Below are 18,336 nucleotides of genomic sequence, written 5' to 3' on the forward strand. Positions count from 1 at the left end.
GGCCCTGGTCAACACCAGTCAACGCGGAGGCATCCAATGAGAACGCAGGCATGGCATTTTTCATGACCAATCACGATTGAGCCCTAGCAAAACACATGAGCAACACTTTTACGTGGTAAAATGAATCAAAACCGTTGCCAAAGATTCTGAACTTCGTCTTCTCCAACACGCGCATGAACAGTAAGAACCATCAAGAACATCAAGAACAAATGTTCCAGATTTCCAAAATAAGCACATCATTGTGTTGTATATTCATCCTAGATCACGAATCAATTATGGAAATGACATGGATCAACACGTACACATGGAATCGAAGCAATCAAGTTTCACACATGGAACTTTAATCTACCATATCTAATTCAATTTAGCATGAAAATTAATGATTCGAAGCTCAGAATGATCACAACAACAAGATCTTCAAGTATATCACAAGCATTTTGAGAATTAAGAGGATCGATTTTGTAACCTCTTGAAGTGCAGCTTTGGAATTCGTGTGTTTCAGGCCTTGCAATGCTCCAATGTTCTTCTACAATGCTTGTATGGTTGATTGGAAGAGAGATCGAGGCTCAATCGTGCTTGCATTCAACAGAATTTGATTTCACCATTAATGCTTCCAAGCTTCAAGATGCTTCAATGTGTACGAATTCTCTTGGTTCCAAGTCCAATAATGATCAATGATGCTTCAGAATGATGAATTAGGCAAAGGAAATGGATCTTGATTGAAGAATTTGAGAGAAAATTTGAGAGAAAAAAGTGTGAAAAATTTTTAGATCTGAAAATTGTGATTGTTGTTATGAAAATCAGTTAGGGTTTTTGGTTATATACCCCCTCCTAATCATGCTTAATTAAGCTTAAGCCAAGTGCAAATGAATTTGATTAAGATTGGAGGTGTTTTGGCAAATTTGATCTTTCACCCTTATGCATGAAAAATGCATGTGAACAGTACACGAATTCAATTGATTTTCACTTAAAATGCATTTTTAAAATCAATGGTAATTGCCAAATGTTCAGATAATGCACCACTTTTAAATTTCAAGATTTCCCTCCAAAAATTCAAGAATTGGCAAATGATTATGAGATGATAATTCATGCAATGCAATGCAAGATTTGGAAACTAGAGGTCAAAATAAGAGCAATGCAAAAAGAGCCATCCAATTTGGAGTTATGGTTGAGAAGTTATGCTCATTTGAAGCTCCATGTACACTTGGCCAAGTTTTGATCACATCTCCTTAACCACACATGAGAAATCCATGATCTTTGACTTTTTGGAAATGGGAGAGAAAGATCTACAACTTTCATGTTGGACAAAGTTTCATTTGAATCTTTCTTGATGATGTAATATTGAGTTGAAAACCTTTCCATTTTTGGCAAATTCAAATTACAGGTCACCTGCTATTTTTGGAAAGATTTGATCTGACCTCAAATCCTTCAATGTTGATGTTTGAAATGTCAAATGAGACTTGTATGAACATGAATGACGCATACCTAACCATCTCCCACCTCCAAATCCATAATTAAACTGACAGTTGACTTCTGTTGACTTTTTAGGGTTTCAGATGAATTGCACCTTGGCTGATGATTTCTGAACCTCCAATTCTTGGCCAAACCACTTCAAAATGATCCTTAGGTCACATGAACCCATTGTACCAACCCTAGGGCTTTGGTTCCATAGAAAATGCACTTTCTTGCTTGCACAACTGAATCTCCTGACCAGTCTTGCCTGATGACTTGATGGACTATGCAATGAACAATGCAATGTTAATGACCTAAAATGAAAATGTATATACAAAAGGGGAGGTGCAAATTTGAGGTGCTACAGTGACCTAACACGATTCCTTGTTGAACCATGAAATGGCATTTCTCCCAGTTTAAAACGAGATTTACCTTTACGCATCTTTCGAGTACCATTTCAAGGTTTGATAGACATCCTTCAAAACTCTGCCCACAAATCCATAAAGACTTCCATGATGTCGTCTATAAAATCGGCGAAGATTTCCATCATGCATCTTTGAAATGTTGTGGGAGCGTTGCATAATCCAAATGGCATTCGTCGGTAAGCGAATGTACCATAAAGGCATGTGAAGGTAGTCTTTTCTTGGTCGTCAGGATGGATTGGGATTTGAAAGAATCCTGAATAACCGTCTAGATAGAAAAAGTGAGAATGCTTAACCAATCGTTCAAGCATTTGGTCAATGAAGGGTAGAGGGAAATGATCTTTCCGAGTGGCTTTGTTTAGTTTCTATAGTCGATGCACATTCTACTTCCGGTCACAACTCTTTGTGCTATAGATTCGCCCTTCTCATTCTTAACGAGTGTAACACCCCCTTTCTTGGTATTACATGAACGGGGCTAACCCATTGACTATCGAAGATCGAGTATATGATTCCAGCATCTAGAAGTTTCTTTACTTCATCCTTGACTACCGTACTTAGGATTGGGTTGATCCTTCTCTGGTGTTCTCTAGAGGTTTTACAATCTTCCTCCAACATAATGCGATGCATACAGATAGAAGGACTTATTCCTTTTAGATCGACGATGTTATATCCTAACGCAGTTGGATATTTCCTTAGGACATCTTGTAATTTCTCAGTTTCCATCTGTCCCAAGTCAGCGTTGACTATTACTGGTCTTTTCAGTTCAGTATCTAGGAACTCGTATCTTAGGTTCTTTGGTAGTGCTTTTAATTCCAATTCAGGTTTCTTTGGGCATGACATGTGGTTAGGTGTAAGTGCTAAGCATTCGCTTAGACTTTCGTTTTGGTATGGTTCATGCCAATTATCGTCTTCAAAGATTGGAGGGATTTGGATTTTCATTATATCCGAGTATGTGGTTTCTTGCATCTCCATCTCTCTCATTCACTCGTCTATGACATCAAGTAGATAACAGGTATCGTCTATAGCTGGCGCTTGTAAGAATTGGGTCAAGATGAATTCAACCATTTCCTCTCCAACTTCGAATGTCAGCTTACCTCTCTTTACGTCTATTATGGCTCCGGCGGTAGCCAAGAATGGCCTTCCTAGTATGATAGGTGTACTGGCATCTTCTTTGATATCCATGATTATGAAGTCTGTAGGAATGTAAAATTGTCCTACACGTACTGGGACATTCTCTAGTATACCGACAAGATATTTGATTGAGCGGTCAGCTAATTGAACAGACATCTTGGTCGGTCTTAATTCTCCCATACTGAGCCTTTTATAGATGGTTAAGGGCATTACACTAATGTTGGCTCCTAGATCGTATAGAGCTTTGTCTATGACGAATTTTCCAATGACACTGGGTATGGAAAAACTACCTGAGTCTTTTAGTTTGGGAGGCATGTTATTCTGGATTATTGCGCTACACTCGGCAGTAAGTGTAACTGTTTTGTTATCCTCAATCTTTTTCTTATTGGATAGGATTTCCTTAAGAAATTTGGCATAGGAGGGCATTCGTGTGATGGCTTCTGTGAAGGGTATCGTAATATTTAATTGCTTCAGAAGTTCAACAAATTTCCTAAATTGACTCGCAGTAATAGAACTTGTGAGTCTTTGGGGATACGGAATGGGTGGTTTATAAGGAGGCGGAGGTACATAAGGTTTCTCTTTATCTTCGGCCTCTCGGGTTTTATCTTCTATGTCATTTGGTTCAGTCACCTGCTCAGTTGAGGTTTTGTCTGGTTTTTGGTACATGGCAGGGTTTTGGAGTCTTGGATCTACGGGTCCGTCTACTTCTTTTCCACTCCTCAGTATAACGGCATTTGCGTATCCTTTTGGATTAGGTTGCGGCTGTCCAGGAAATGTTCCATCTGGAGCGGCTGTAGATGCTTGATGTTGAGCCACTTGCGAAATCTGTGTTTCAAGCATTTTATTGTGGGTGGCTAAGGCGTCTACTTTGCTCGCTAGTTGTTTGAGTTGCTCGCTAGTATGTATGTTTTGGTTCAAGAAGTCTTTGTTTGTCTGAGCTTGGGTAGCTATGAAGCTTTCCATCATTAATTCGAGATTTGACTTCCTAGGCATGTTAGAAGCATTATTAGCTGGCTTTTGATATCCAGGCAGAACAGTTGGTGCTTGGCCTGGTGCGTACAGGGGGTTGTTATTCTTATACGAGAAATTAGGATGGTTTTTCCAACCTGGGTTGTAGGTATTCGAATATGGATTTCCTTGTGTGTAATTCACTTGATCGGTTGGGACTCCTGCTAATATTTGACATTCTTGTGCAGTGTGTCCAGGGTTTCCACATAACTCACAGTTTAGAGTTACAGCAACCACGGTGGTTGTGGGTGGTATGGTCAAGTTATCTAATTTTTTAACAATGGCATCTACCTTTGCATGAACATGGTCAAGGCTACTGATTTCGTACATTCCACCTTTTGTCTGGGACTTTTCCACTGGAGTTCTTTCACCTCCCTATTGGCAATGGTTTTGGGCCATGTTTTCAGTGAGTTGATAGGCTTCGTTGTATGGCTTATCCATGAGAGCACCGCCCGCGGCAGCGTCTACTGTCAGTCTTGTGTTATACAGAAGCCCATTGTAAAATGTGTGAATGATCACCCAGTCTTCAAGACCGTGATGTGGACATATCCTCATCATGTCCCTGTATCTCTCCCACGCTTCGTAGAGAGATTCCACATCTTTTTGTCGAAATCCATTGATTTGAGCTCTCAGCATAGCAGTTTTACTCGGCGGAAAATATCGGGATAAGAAGATGTTCTTCAGTTCTTCCCATGTTGTAACGGAGTTGGAGGGCAAGGATTGCAACCAAGCCCAAGCTTTGTCCCTTAGTGAGAAAGGAAAGAGGCGCAATCTTATCGAATCTTGAGATATACCATTCGCCTTTACAGTGTCTGCGTAGCACAAACTTGGCCAGGTGTTCGTTAGGATCGTCAGTAGGATTTCCAGCAAATTGATGTTGTTGGACGGCTGATAATAGTGAGGGTTTCAGCTCGAAATTGTTTCGATTGATAACGGGGGCAGCAATGTTGTTGTGAGGTTCTTGTTGGGACGGGGTAGCGTAGAATTTAAGAGGACGATTATGTGGTCCTTCTTCAGCCATGGTTGGTTTTTCTTCTGGTTTAGGAGGAGAGAAGATATCGGGAATGTCATACTTTTGTTGATATTCTTGTATTCGGCGTCTTACGCATAAGAAACGCTCTAATTCTTGGACTGGTGGTGCTAAGTTGTCGCCTTGTGAGCGAGTAGTTGGCGTACAATCGGGGAAATAAGGGAGAGTAAATTAGTTTTTATTTTTACCTTAGTCTATACCGTGCAACGAAAGAATCGCAATATTCGACTAAAACAGGTCCCCGGCAACGGCGCCAAAAACTTGATGCTTGTCGTGACTATATATAAAATATAGTCTATCGGGTACTTGACTGCAAGTGCACAGTCCATTCGCTTTAGTTTTAAAAGATATCGATCCCACAGGGACCTATGGTCAAACTAGTGTTACTAACGTCACTATGTTTAGCTAAGGGAATGATTAGTAGAAGTTCGGGTGCAGAATATTAAATCTAAGCGAAATTTAGTTTTAAGATAGAATTGATGGAAGGAATCAGTATGCAACGCATTAGTTGTCAGGGATTCGATAAGTCACCAGTGAATAGTTTAAATGCCAAATATCTCTCAGTAGAAAATATTTATTTAAAAAGCTTTATCTTACACTCTCGTGATTGTTGATTCGGCCTATAGCTTTAAGTCAGAATGTACGCTCTCGCTGTCCCATTCGAAGTTAAAATTACTTTTTGAAAATAAATAAGTTCTAATTGCTTTTAAAGTGCTCTCGTTGTTTTTAAACTCAATGCCTAATTTTTACTATCCAGCTTGAGCCTCACGCTCTCGCGATTGTTGGTTCTCACCTTAGTTAATTTCCCACTCTCGTGGCAAAATCGTATTAAATATCTTCTCACGCTTTTTTGATAGAGTTAATTAAATTTAAATTAAAAACCTCAGCCTAAAAGATTGTTTGAGAAAAAGAGTTTTCACCGATTATTATTGAATCTCATCTAATTAAATTGTTACATACCGATACCGGTAATTTAGCCGGACATGTTAAATAAAGCAAACACAGAGCTTAAACATATTGACATTGCGGCAAACATAATTATAACAATAATAAGGCAATAATAATAATTTAATAAAAACCTGGCAATTGGATTAACAGAGTACGGCGAATCTTCGAGTACTTGAGCAGTCCTCCACAAGTCGGTAGGATTCTGCTTCTTCAATACAATTGCTTACTAAATTAAATAAAGTGTAGTAGTTCCCCAGTGTAGGAAACTACTACTATGGCTAAATGGAAAACGGAAAGGAAAAGGGAAAAGGAAACTCTAAAAAGAATGGCAAATGAACTAAAGCAACGGAAACAAAGTTGTTGAAAAGAAAATAACTAAAAAGTTAGAATGCTGTAAAAATTAATTGCAGAGCGTAAGTGTAGATGTTCCCCATTTTTCCAACTTTGGTCCTTTATATATTGCTCTAGTAGGTCTTGGCGGTTGAGAAAATTAAGGAAGACTGGTTGAATGAGGAATCCACGGGGGAGTCAAGCGGTTGGAGAGAATTTAGGCACGTTTGGGTGCCTCTGATTGACTATTTCAAAGCGTAAAATCTGGTCGTGTGACGCTCGTCATGGGCCTGTGACGGTCGTCACTGGCTGGGTCGTGACGGTCGTCATGAAGCTTGTGACGGTCGTCACATCAGCAAATTCTGCATTCTGGTTTTCTGCTTTTTTCTGTGCTTTCTCATGTGTTTCTTATTCTTTTTCTTCCTTTTCTTCATTTTGCTCATTAATGCTTGGATATTTAAATACCTGCAAAAACAACTCGAATACTTGCGGAATAATCGGAATATTAATCAAAGTGGTATGATCTTTGAGTGTAAATCAAGGCAAATATCTGATGCATTTTCGCGTTATCACAAACCACTTATGTGACCTTCCTCAAAAATACTCTTCTTAAGCTCTACAACATATGGCACACAAACCTTATATCTGAACCTTATCATTATTCCCATCAATTTTGAAGTCGCCTCCTTTACCTTGATTGATTAACCCAAGCCTGTCAACCAAACCCAAAATCAACTTTCTGACCTTCTCTAATATTTTCAAGGATACCACTTATTAGCTTCAACATACACAACTTCACACTGTTAGGAGTCTCTTCACATACCAAACTCATGTCTCTGAATTTTTAGATCAATTCTAATTCTCGAACCATAAGCATTGACACATGTAATGACTTTCTGCTCAAAGCATCAGCTACGACATTGGCTTTACTCGGATGGTAACTCAAGCTAAAATCATAATCATTCAGAAATTTGAGTCATCTTCTTTATCTCATATTCAACTCCTTATGATCGAACAAGTACTTAAAAATTTTGTGATCACTGAACACCTCAAATCTAGAGTCGAACATATAATGTCTTCAAATCTCTAACACGAAAACCACTGCTGCCAACTCTAGATCATGTGTAGGATAATTCCATTCATAAACTCTCAATTGTCTAGAAGCGTAATCCACGACCTGAAAATTTTGTGTCAATGTCCTACCTAAACCCATCTTAGAAGCATCATAATACACAACAAAGGACTCACTTGGATTCGGCAAAACCAAAAATAGAGTAGACGTTAACTTCCATTTGAGTTCTTGAAAACCCTCTTCGCAATGCACGTCTCAAACGCATGTCTGACCCTTTCGATTCAACTTAGTCAAAGGCAATACTAACTTCAAAAAGCCTTCAATAAACTTCTTGTAGTAACCAGCCAAACCAATAAAACTTTTAATCTTTGTAACAGACTTTAGAGTCTCCCAGTACAACACTGCATTTATTTTCGATGGATCAAAAAAAATACCACCACTCGAAATCACGTGACCAAGGAAACTCACTTCTTACAACCATAACTCACATTTGGACAACTTTGCCTACAACTTCTTCTCTTTCAAGGTCTGCAACACAACTCTCAGATGATCTATATGCTCTTCATCGGATTCCTAATATATCAAAATGTCATCGATAAACACAACCACAATTGATCTAAGTATGGATGGAATATTCTATTCATGTACTCCGTGAACACTCCAGGTACATCAAACACCCCAAACGGAATCACTGAGTACTCATAGTGACCATACCTCATTTTGAACATATTCTTCGAAATATCTTCTGACTTCACACAAATTGGATGATAACCTGAATACAAATCAATCTTACTAAACACATAAGAACCAACCAATTGATCCATTAAATCATCAATACTTAAAAGTGGATACTTGTTCTTGATAGTCACTTTATTCAACTGTCGATAGTCAATACACAACTTCATGATATTATCTATCTTCTTGACTCACAACATCGGCGCTCCCCAGGGCGAAACACTCATTCGAACAAACTTCTTCTCAAACATCTCTTCCAATTGCTTCTTCATCTCACTCAACTCTGAAGCAGACATTCTTTAAGGAGCCATCGACACAGGACTAGTATCAGGTACTAAGTCTATAGCAAACTCCACCTCATGCTTTGGAGTCAAATCACTAATATCATCTGGAAACACTTCAGGAAAATCACACACCACAGGTAACTCACTAATCGCAGCTTTGTTTTCAGCCTTCATAGAAGCTAGTATCATAAACATCTCAGTATCATCCTTCATGAAACTATATACTTGCTTGGCAGACACAAACAATTTGTCACTTGCATCAAACTCTTGAAATAACACTAACTGGTCGAAATAATTGATATGAACTTCGAATGTTCCTCTTCAACAGACTCAAGAAACAACACTGACTCATCCAACTTTCAGCATTCTTGTAATCAGCGGGATACTGGACCAATCCTCCACACTCGAAACCTCTCAGAGAAGAAGAATCTTCTCATCCACCTGTTTCAATCCCTCTCCTATAAGCAATTGGTTCGAAAAACAAGCGAGCACTGATAGTGTCTCACACACATGTTGCATACTAAGAAACAAAGAACACGACAAAAACCTGGCTGGATGGACCGGCCGGCTCTAATATTACTATGTAACATCCTAAACCACGAAACTTATTTTAAAAAGATTTACACGACAATTTAAGGTGTCACCAATGACAACCTTTTGAAACACATCAAAACATTTGAAACTACGCAATGGAAAAACATTTCATAGCAATTTCATAAATAAAGTAATAAACTTCAAAACGACAAAATCAACATTATCTCAAAAAAAAAGTATAACAACTCATGTCCTCGATGTTAATGATCTGAGCACTAGAAACCACTAATGTATAATAAAGTGATAAATAATAAAATTAAGAGTAGCTCCAACAAGCTATCTTCCACACACAACAATGATCACTCTAGAGTATCTGCAAGATGTCCATGATGGACAACATAAAGCAAAGGGGTGAGAAACAATATTCAAAATAAATAATGTAAAGAATGCGAAGGTAGATAAACATATGACATAACACACATTCAATACACAATCAACATCACCATAGTCTCACACTGATTCATAACAACATACACATTCATAGGGTATACACATTATTCACACCACTTCATTAACTATGTCGAGTCTTCTCAACCAATCAATTGCATATACAAACGAATATGCAATGTATTCCATAACTAACTCACTATGCATGAGGTATCATTTATGGACAACACATGTTCATCTTACTCTTGAATTCCTACCATAGGACCAGAGCACACCAAAATCATTATTATCACCATAAGTAACGCTTCACCGCATCTGGAATCAGCTACTCTCTCCTAAATCTCCACCAAATGACCAAAGCACACCAAATCATTACTATTACCATAAGTAACGCTTCACTGATTCCCTTATGGAACCAGCTACTCGCTCTTAAATTCATATCACCAAATCAAAGCATACCAAAACTTGATTGGAGCTCGTACTCCATGATTCATGACTCTCAACAACATGCATTATCACCAAAATTATCACCATACAATCACCACGATTATGTATAGCATTATACTCACTACACAGCAATTGGTTAACTCCACAATAAATGATAAACAACACCAAACAGCAACACCATATCAAGTGCATATTCACACAGCATTTAATGATGTTAAATCACTATAACATCAACTCATCATTAAGTAAGCACAATGACTCACTAATTCAATCACGCATGTCATCACATACGTTCCTACAGTGAGCACACGACTACAAATCAATTATTTCACCAAAAATTACCATGAGGTGGCTCTACGCGTTACCTTTTCAATGCTTCAAACTGTACCTACATTAGAGTCGCGTAGCTCAAGTTATGGCTAAAACAATAAGTGAACCAATCAATTGTTGTAACATACCAATCAATTGACACAGAGGGCCAATCGATTGACACAGATGACCAACCGATTGTCCTCAACTCTCATACTTTGTTTTTCTCAAATTTTTAAAAGGACCAATCGATAGGCATATGGGACCAATCGATTACTCCAAAGTTACTGTCTAATTTCTTTTGTATTTTCAAAAGGAACCAATTGATTGCTCCTTAGGATCAATCGCTTCGTCTAAGATATTCTTTTCTAGAAACCCAATTTTTTCACGTAATCTCCAGTTTTAATCACTTTTAAACCCCGCCCAAACTTGCCTTAACATGCCCAAACAGCTTATTTCGAAAATCCAACTTTATACACCAATTATCTACTATTACCATAACATATACATCAAATAACATGTAATATTTCATACAACTTAATCATCACCTTCACCAACATTTACACTCATGTTTAAAGCTTCATACATTCATCAATGGCAGAAAAATACAGATGCTTAAACATGATGAATCGACATGAATTCAGTCACAACGATCAATTAATCAACATAATCAATCATAAATTTAAATTTGAACACAACAACAACCCATCCAAAATAGAATTATACAACTCTAATGAGAGCAGGGATCTCTCTTCTTTATCCTATCATGCAATACACCCATAGTGAAAGCTCTTTCTTCCCGTTACTTTAGATTTCCAGCAAAAGCGAATAGCTCCTATGAATTCTCCCTTTCTAACCCTAGCTCTCCCTTCCAATTTTCTTATTTCTCTAACTTCTTGTCTTCACATACTGACAAAAGGTTCTCCCGTAACCAATTTTCTCTAATTTCTGAACATATAATATTCTATTTATCTTTTCGCAATTACAATTTTCCCCAACTAACTTTCAACTTCTCTACTCTTACCACCTACTATTCTCAATTATTAATTGGCTCAATTCCTCGTATATTACAAATTTCTCATTTTTATTTCTACTATTAATTTAAAATACTAAGGGCCTGTTTGGATCTCTTCTCAATTTTAGTTTTTAAAATCTGTTTTACAAATCTATTTTGTAAATTTGTTTTTGAGAAAATAAAAAAAAAAAATCATTTGATTATTCAAATTTTGAAAACTGTTTTTACTAATATAGGACAATATAGCTTGTTTGATAATCTATATTTTAAAAATTTGTTTTACTATATAAAAATAATTGTGATATATTTTTTGAAAATATTAAAATTCAGCTAATATACATTTAAGTTTATTAAAATATTTTTAATAGTTAATGATAAAATATACAATTCACTTAATGTATAAAAATTATATTTTAGTGTTGGTTTGAATATATATATACACAATTCATTTAATGTATAAAAATATACTATTCACTTAATGAGGATTAATTAGAGAGAGAATAATTGAGAGTGGGGATTTTAATTTTCATTAACAATATATGAGGATTAACAATAGATTGAGAGTGAAATATTACAATTAAAAAATATTGCAAGTAATTACTATAATTCGATTAATGAAACCTTATTTTTTTCCAGCTTACCTCAATTGAAAATTAAAAAGTAAAATTGAAAATTGAAAATCAAAACATATTTTGATAATTTCAGTTTTTTAGATTTTAAAACCCTGAATTTTGAAAGTGTTTTTAGAAATAGTTTTGAGAAACAAATGTATCAAACAAGTTTTTTGTTTTTCAATTTTAAAAAATTATAAAACTGTTTTTTAAAACCTTTTCAAACGGGCCCTAATTGTTCTAATTATTCTACCAAACATATATTTCTCACCACACTATACCAATCTCATTGCACCCCAACAACACATATAATCACCAAATTTATTTAAAGGCACATCAAATATCAAATAATTAAATCAAAATCAAAATAATTAAATTAAATTAATTAATTGAATTTGAGGTGTTACAACGTCCATCAAGAATTTTCACTTACTTCTGTTAACAATATGCCTAAAGATGTACATGGAAAATTCTTTTTTTCAACCGAATAAGAATAAGGGTTTAGGGGTAACTGTTTTGGATTGTTTGCAAGGCATGTGATAAAAGATCTAAAAGCATATCTCAAGTTAAAAGACGCATAGAACAGAAAGATCTTTGTTTGGCCAGAAGCAGACAATTTTGCCCTTCAACGCATCAATCGTCATATGATTCAGTCAAACGGTTGTCTGCATATTACATTGTATCACGTGTGAATGATATTAACCATTTTTTATATATAAGGATAAAACGTTCCATTTTAAGTATTTAAATTCATTAGACTCATAAATTACTTTCGATTTTTGTTACTGATTTGAGTGTTGCAAGATTAACCTTAGAGATACACTTGACAATATCAAATCGAAAGTAATGCTTCAACGCATCAAAACACAATTTCACCACCGAAAAATTTTAAAAAAGTTATATCATTCAAAAATGAAAATTGAAAAGTGAAATATTATTGAACATATGTGAGTTTTTTCCTGCCTTGCCCTCTTCTTGAAAATTTTTACCCAATATGCCCCAGTCTGAAAATAATTTCTCAATCTACCCCCTTTTTCATTGTGTACTCGTCACTTCAATGGACGAGGGGCTGAAGGCCCAATTCGTGTAGTAAGGGCTCGGCCAATGAATGGCCGAGGGCATGAAGAAGGCTTTTTTTTTAATATTTTAAATACTTTATTAAATACTAATAATAATTAGTATAATTGATTTTTAATTATTAATTCTATATTTAATTAATATAATTGATTTAATTAAAAATAATAATAACTTTTTTATTAAAAAAATATTTAAAATAAATTGTAAATAATTATAGTTTTTCATGATAATAAAAAAATTGTAATATTATTATTTTTAAAATATTAATAATAAAAATGATTAATTTTTAGAATATTAATAATAGAAATAATTTGTGTCTTATATATTAATAATAAAATTGATATGTTTCCCTCCAAAATGTCAATAATTTTTTGGGAATGATATCTTTCCCGCCAAAAAGTTTTTGTGTTTGTACTGTCTCGGCCAATGATTGGCCGAGTATTCAACTATTAATTTTTGTATAAATAGCAGAAATTGTAGAAATGTAACTCAGATCACCAAATCCTTTCTTTAGGTCAGAATGTCTGTTTGTGGTCTTGTATTTTATGGACACGGTGAAAAAATGAGTGTTTGCCTTGATCCGCAATGGAATTTCAGAACACTGATTTTAGCCATCCACACTGGCTTCCGACAGTTGGGTGGGCGTCGTATGAAGGTGAGGAAAGTAGAGTATCGTTGTCCATACATAACGTTGACTGATGCAAGCCCCGATGGTACGTACATGTATTACCTGGATCGTATAGAAAATGATGAAGATGTCAAATGTATGTTTTCGGCACATAGTGGTGAAGTTAATAGAGGAGTTGAAGGTCCACTTGTGTTGGTTGTTGTTGTTGATTAGTTTTTTAATTACCAGTTGTGTTGGTTGTTGTTGTTGTTTAGTTAATGTGGTCTTACTTTGTAACCATAACCCTTTGATTAACAAATGTATTTCATAAATGTTTGTTCCCAAAAGACATTAGAAATACACAATGGTTTATATATATTACGTGCATAGTAGTTAATAAATAAATAAATAAAACATAATCATCTGAACGGATATTTAAAACAATAACATAATCATCTGGAAGGTCGTTGGGATGGTCCTGCAACATTAGGACATTTCCTACGCATGTGTCCTATTTCACGGCAAATTCCACACCTTCTCTTTTCCTTCTCAACGTCGTCCATCTCGGTTCTAATCCTGGTGCTGTTTGGGCGCCCTTTCTTCCTCCTTCTCATAGAGTCGTCGTGGCAAAGAGTAAATCCTTCATATTGTGGCCAATTCTCCTCATGGGGAAGTCCTAGGAAACTCTCCTGATATACCTTGAAGACGTTAAGAATTTTGAAGACGTCTGGAATGTGAATGGAATAGTCCTGGCGTATGCTCGAACATGCTGCGATTACATGGGAGCAAAGTAAGTGAAATGCCTGAAGTTTCCCACAGTCACAGTGTTGTTTCCTCAGATCAACGCTGAACGTTCTGGTTGGTCGACCGTCGTTATGATTAATCTTCTCTTGGACCATGAAATAAAATCTCTCTTGGTCGAACTGCATGACGTTATGCGTGTTAGCTTTGATGACTTCCTCAGTCATCCCATTGTTGCAGTTATCAGTGAAAACCTGCCCAAAGGCTAACATTTTTGTCCACTGATGGCCTCTTCTACCAAATAGTGATCCTAAACGATAGTACGTAGATTTGACCAATGCTGTGATTGGAAGGTTTCGGGTTTCTTTTAGCACCGAGTTTATTGCTTTTGCTAGGTTAGTTGTCATGTGACCCCAGCGTTGCCCTCCGTCAAATGCCCTTGCCCACTTCTCGCGAGGGATGTTGTCTATCCATGATAAAGCGTCGTTGTTTGTTCTTCGGATTTCCCCCCGATAGTAGTTAAACGTTGCCTCTGTTAACGCATAACCCATGTTAACAACTATTTTCCGCAGATCCTTGTCTTTAATCTCCCGCATGAAGTTTTGCGCGATATGTCTAATGCAATAGACGTGTGATGAAGGAGGAAACTGCCATCCATTTTCCGGGTTGTTGTATGCACTCTTTATTGATTCATGCATGTCTGATATTAGGCATAGATTTGCTTGGGGGGTAACATGCATTCTCAAATTCTTAAGAAAGAAACTCCAGGCTTCCTTTGTCTCACTTTCAACCAATGCGAACGCTATCGGAAATATGTTCTCGTTCCCATCATGTGCCACAGCCATCAGCTGAGTCCCTCTGTACTTGCCATACAACCAAGTTCCATCAACCTGCACAATTGGTTTACAATACGCGAAGCCACGTATACATGGTCTAAACGCCCAAAACAGATGATGAAATATCCTTTGGTCACCCAAGTATGAACCATCATTTGAAATCACAGGTAGGGTTTGTAATTCTATACTGGTACCTGGTAGATATGTTTTCATTACCAGTATCCACTACGAAAGATCGTTGTAAGATGTCTCCCAATTTCCATACAGCGACTCAATTGCCTTACACTTTGCAATCCATGCCTTTTTGAATGATATGATATACCGGTATTTCTCAACAACATGAGCGATGATAACCTTCACCTTAAGAGAAGCGTCCCGATTTACAAGTTCCATTATGCTCTTGCTAATCATTTCTGAAATGAGTTTTGTATGGTCTTGTGACATGGAAGTGGTTATGCACGTATGAGGCCCACTGGACTTACCAACTCTCCACCTTGAGTTGCCCTTGCGCAAAGAGACCCTGCATTTGAAATTGCATGTTGAATTTCTACATTTGATGACAAAATGTACACTGTCAGATTTAACCATAAAAAAATCTAGACTATGTTTTATATGTCATTGTTGCAACGCCAGAAGACACTCTTCCTTATCTTCATACTCTATGCCCTCCTCTATTTCGTCAAAGTTGTGAGTTGGTATGAAACTGCCGAAAATGGAGATTGGTTCAGCATCATCCAAACTTATGTTTTGCATGTGCGCAGGTGGGTTGTACAAACTAATTGGTTGCGCTCTTAGTGCAACGGCCGGTGTGTCGAATATGTCCTCATTGCCATCGTCATCGCTAACACCGAATAAATCTTCAAATCGAACCTCCTCAAGATCATCCTCACTATTCTCGCCCACCTCTTCATTTGGTATGAAAGGTTCATTATTTTAAGTCGGCTCTTCATCAATGGCTTGACTCATTCCATAGTCGTGTGACTGTACAGATTGCGTTGGATAACCGTGATTTTTGTTTTGAGTCGGTTGTTCCTCAACATCTTCATTGTCACTCGGTTGTTCTTCAAGATTATCGACTAGACGAACATATATCTCAATGTTGGGTAATTGAGATAATGTTACATGACATTGAAACATCGACCTGACATCTTCGTCGGTCTTAATCGGTGTCATTATGTGAAAGACGGTATTATCATCTCCATTAAATAATGGTTGATGATAAATGATGTCTTCAACATAACGTTGCAACTTCTTTTCAATACGGTCTTTTAAACGATGAAAGTCGGAGTTGACGTGGATTTTGAACATAGTTAAATTCGTATTGCAAAATGAGAATCCCTCACTTGAATCTGTGAAAAGTGACCCTTCGGAATGGATAGAAACAATTAAATTTCTTTGAGCCATGGATGTGTAATATTTGATTTAGTTTAGAGATATGAATGTATATTTGATTTGGTGTGAATATAAATGAGGATTTGATTTGGTGAATGTAAATGAGGAAGTTATGAATGTGGATTTGATTTGGTGAGAATAAATGAGGAAGTTAGTGGTATTTATAGGAGATATGAATGTGTATTTGATTTGGTATGAATATAATAATGTATCCAAATCACATGCTGATTTTAACTTAAATAGAGGAGAGAGAAGGAGGGAAACGCGTGAGGAAACTGCCATGTACTAGCTCGTCCATTGATTGGACGAGACGAAACCCTAGACAGAAAGAACTCGTCACTTCATTGGACGAGGCCACAAAGAAGACGCATCACCTCGCCATTCCATTGGACGAGGCCTCAAAGAAGTAGGTATAGCTCGTCCATCAAAGTGATGAGCCATAGTGCAGGCTTTTGGCATTGAGTTTTCCCTTCAGCGTGGGAATCTCATTTTACAGGGAATCCTTACACTTTTTTTTGCATGCATGACATGCAATGCAATGTCTAATCCTCCACTATTCAAACTTTTACCAATTTATTTATTATAATTTTACCACTATAAATAATCAATACTTCTACACTTCTTACTCATCATCTACCTACAATTTCTATTTCACACATTCTTACCCTCTTCAAATATTTACTCTCTTCAATTTCTACACTTCCTTTCAAGATGTCTTTCTTATGAATGGGCGAATCACACCGTGGGACGGCGGCAAACATTGCCGAATACGTAAGTCCCATTCAAATTTACCGTTTTTTATTATCGTTTTTTATTATCGTTTTTTATTATCGTTTTTTATTATCGTTTTTTATTACCGTTTTTTATTATCGTTTTTTATTTCCGTTCTTTATCAGACCAAATATTCATTACTGTTTTTTATTTTAATTTCAGCAAGATGGTAGATTTCGGGTTCATTCGCATACATATATTCAACCAAGTGCGGTTATAATACCGTATTTGGAGCTAGCAGGTTTTGCGAATGTGGAAAAAATTGCAAGTCTAAAAGTAGACTCTAAACTCATTGTGGCATTGTTAGAGAGATGGAGACCGGAGACACATACATTTCATTTACCAACAGGTGAATGTACCATCACATTAGAGGATGTGAGTATGTTATTCGGTCTCCGAATCCATGGAAAAGCTGTCAATGGCCCAACAAACGTAACCAATGTCGTTTACATGGAAAATTTGGGCATCGAACCAACCGCCTCGGATTAAAATGGGGCTTCTGTCAAAATTGTTTGGCTAGAAGCAGTATTAACGCAACTCAAAAATAACCCTAACCCGTCTGAGGCAGAAAATATTTTACATGCAAAAATTTATATTTTACTTTTAATTGCTACTTTTTTAATGCCAGATAAGAGTCACAATTTGTTGCATTCTTCTTGGTTACCTTTAGTAGGAGACCTTGAAAAATGTAATGCATACAGTTGGGGTTCTGCTTGTTTGGTTACACTATATAGACATATGTGCAAGGCGGCCCATAGAGGAGTAAAGAGCATAGGAGGATGTGTTGTATTACTAACTGTATGGGCATTCACACGCATACCCTTGATAGCCCCGGTTAGTAACGAGGTTCCATCACATCCTTATGCATTAAGGTAACGATTTTCATTTAAATGCAATTTATATTTATCAAAATTATTTATATGTCACTTTAACGTATTTTTTGTAATATGCAAGATGGTGCAAACGAGGTATGAATTATGGAAATAATCCTCGTCATCATGTACGAGGGTACCGTGTTGCAATAGAACACATGGAAGAAAACGATGTAAGAATGATTAATTATAATATTAAACTTATTTAAATTTATTTTATACATTCTAATATTAATTATAATATTAAACTTATTTAAATTTATTG

At 36.5% G+C, this 18,336-nt stretch overlaps 1 non-coding gene across 1 annotated transcript; it reads left to right on the forward strand.

The window, feature by feature from the left end:
- Positions 1-4,542: 4,542 nt before the first annotated feature.
- LOC127077703 (small nucleolar RNA R71) lies at positions 4,543-4,649 on the forward strand. The gene has a single exon (XR_007787485.1). It is a non-coding gene; the product is annotated as a small nucleolar RNA R71 (small nucleolar RNA).
- The last annotated feature ends 13,687 nt before the right edge of the window (positions 4,650-18,336 follow it).

This window comes from Lathyrus oleraceus, chromosome 4 (assembly GCF_024323335.1).
Source record: "Lathyrus oleraceus cultivar Zhongwan6 chromosome 4, CAAS_Psat_ZW6_1.0, whole genome shotgun sequence".
NCBI lineage: Eukaryota > Viridiplantae > Streptophyta > Magnoliopsida > Fabales > Fabaceae > Lathyrus > Lathyrus oleraceus.